The following is a 3,356-nucleotide window of genomic DNA, read 5'->3' as shown; positions in this document are numbered from 1 at the left end:
AGAGGGGAAGCATGTACATGATTTTGCTTTACACCATCATGCTTCTCTGTGGCCTCCTGGTTACTCTTGTGAGGCGGACTTATTGGGCCTGGAAGCTTTGGATCAATATATCAAAATGGGGACGCTGGTTCATGGGTTGGTTACTGTGGAGCCTAAATATATGCTTTGATTCTTCTGCCTCCTACTTTGAGAGTTTCTTATATCTGGCGGTTCAGAACCTTTCAGACATATATATGATCCTCTTTGAAATTATAAATTCTGCCCTCCTAATACAGTGGTATAGCCAATACTGAACAAATTCCCAGATAGAATTTGAATAGCACTTGGTATGATGGGACTATCACCACCCTCGATCTTGATTTTACTTTGTTCCTTCAATGTATTTGTGACTTCATCCGTGCAGATATTCCCTCCATTGATGGAATTTGCAAATACTCAACACCCTCATAATATTTTGCTATTTTTATCCATATAGGGGGCTTTCCACTGGGTCATTTCACATTTTGTTCCAGATACTATATTCCAGTTAACATAGGCATATAGATTAGTAATAAAATATGCATCATAATAACATTTATTCATTGCTTTAAGATTTGCAAAATGCTTTACAAATACATCATTTTATCTTCACAGCAACTCTGGTGGGTAGGTAATATTACTATCCCCAGCTTAAAGATGAGGCTAGTGAGACAGTGGGAGATTAAGTGACAATTCTAGGGTCATATACTATTGAGTGCTTGACTTCCAATATGCACTAAGGTCCAGCTATCTATTCACTCTACCACCTAACTACCTCATAAGAAGCATGACAGTCAGACATAGATAGAATTTATTGAAAAATAAATATGAAAATCAGATAAAAGAGAAATACTAAAGCTATGCATTTGGAGAATGACAGTTGAAAGGCGCTGTTGTTCAGTCATTTCAGACTTTATATGACCTCATTTGGAGTTTTCTTGACAAAGACACTAGAGTGCCCCTTCCTTCTCCAGCTCTTTTTACAGATGAAGAAACTGAGGCCAACAGAGTTAAGTGACTTGCCCAGGTCACAAAGCTAGTAACCAAGGTTGGATTTGAACTCAGGAAGATGTCTTCCTGAATCCAGCACATCACTCTATCCACTGCACTGCCCAGCTGCACACAAAAGCAGTTAGAGAAAAATAATATCAATCAATAAATATGCATTTATCAAGTGCCTACTATATGCCAGATATTATGCAGAATTCTGGGGATACAACAATAAAAAAAAACAAGCAAACTGGGTCCTCATCCTTAGAGACCTTAATGGGGGAGAAGTATGATCGTAAATTTGCATATAGAAAACATAAGTTATTCTTGAAGAGGAAGGCACTGGAAGTTAGAAGGCCTGGGAGAAGTCTCCTGAAGAAGGTAGCCCTAGAGGTGACTCTTGAAGAGAACCAGATGGATTATACCTGTATGAGCATGGATTAAAATCAGCACATCTAGTCACCATTTCTTTAAAATACTCACATAGCCTCTACCAAATCTCCTGTAGAGATACAACCATTGATTTTCAGGATTCAAAGCTCATTTATTCCAGGAATTTCAGATACACCCGGAGAGTGTCACTTTGTTAGATAAATCAAGAAGGCAAGAAACACATCTTTGCAAAGAGAAACAAAGACTTTGCAATCATGAGAAGAGATGAGTGTTACAAACAACACAAAAATGTTATTAGAACTTGACTGCTGAATTAAACCACCCCTTTGTGAAACAAGAAGCTCTGTTGTGTGATAGAAAACCGACTGTAGAGTTAGAAAACCTGCATTTTAACCTGCTTGGGATGCTTAATACTAATGTGATCTTAGGTAAGTCATTTAACTTGGAACTGATTTTCTTCCCCTATAAAGTAAAAGGATTAAATTAGTTAGCTTAGAAAAGCTTGCAGGTGTATTCCATTACTATCCTAATAATTCTCCCTATAATAACACCAACAAGTGATCATCTAAATGGCTTAAACATCTCAAGTAATAGCGAATTCCCTACCTTTTGAAGGAATCTATTTTATTTTTGGACATCTCTAACTATAAATTCTTTATGTTAACTAGGACTTCTGTAACTTCAAATCATTTTTCCCAGTTATACTGTTTGGGGTCAAACAGAATGAATGAGCCCATCTTCCCTGTGAACTCCTTTCAGAAACTAGCATATTAAGAAATGTGTCTACCCCTGTGGCTATCTTTTTTTTAAGAAATGAACTTCTTTATGATTTCATATTAACACATCTGTTATTTGATGAACTGTCATCTTGCTTCCCAAGGTTAATATCTGTCCCAGTGGAATCTACTTTGACCTCAATGACTCAATTTCCCTTTGAGGCATAATCACTCTCAGAAGTCATTCTTTGCTTCCCATTCTGCACCAGCAAGAACTTTATCTGTGAAATATGACTGTGCCTAATCTAAAATTACTTGAAACCACCCTCAATGTCCAATTTAATAATGAGCCAGCTTATGTTTCAAAGCTTCCCAAACTTCAACTAGCATATGATACACTTCCTGGGATTCCAGCAACCTTAGAATTCCCTCTGCCGTTTTAATCCATTGTTATCATGCCTTTTGTCAATTACATAGCTCTGCTCATGGATAAATACTTTTTAAGGGGGTTATCTAAAAAAAGAGTTTAATCCCACCCAGAGACAAGTTTTCTTTTGCAGTCAAACACAGAAGAAGTTGTAATTATCTGGCCTGGTTTTGGACACACTTGACTGGATTGTTTACCTTTAATATGTCATAAATAAAAATTTTCAGGTTTTTGTTCAGCTATGCAATGGGGTTCTTGGCCTGGGATTTTTCTTAATCATGCTGACCCTCAATACATAGAGGTCTTTATAAATGGATGCACAGTTATTCAACCTTTCTTCTCTAGGAAAATATCTAAGTTTTAAAGTCATTTCTTAAAAAAAAATAAAAAGTAAAGTCATTTCCATGGGCTGAGTTATGTCTCTTTGTATCCTATGTGTGTACATATCTGTTTCCCAGCTCACTCCATCTCACTCTTATATGGCCAGTCAGTGTATCTGATCCTTCTTCCCAGATGCTAAGTTGTCTGTGGTAGACAGATGAGCTATGAGTCTCTGGTCCTGTTGGTATAGAGGGGATGAAGGAAGTTCAGCAGGTTGACAAAATAAAGCCTGGCATAGGATCTTATTCCTGACATTTCTCACTGACCTCGATCACTACCATGGATGGAGACAATTTTAATTCTGCCCAGATGTGTTGTCTAGCCATATTTTAATTGCAGTACTCAGTGAACTCAGAACTACAACCTGACTTTGTGTCTAAGTTGTCCCTCATTATAAGTTGACTTCTTTAGCTTTAGATTCTATTTCAAGA

Source organism: Trichosurus vulpecula, chromosome 1 (genome assembly GCF_011100635.1).
Source record: "Trichosurus vulpecula isolate mTriVul1 chromosome 1, mTriVul1.pri, whole genome shotgun sequence".
NCBI lineage: Eukaryota > Metazoa > Chordata > Mammalia > Diprotodontia > Phalangeridae > Trichosurus > Trichosurus vulpecula.
The sequence above is the reverse complement of the archived record's forward strand: the minus strand, read 5'-3'. Positions refer to the sequence as shown.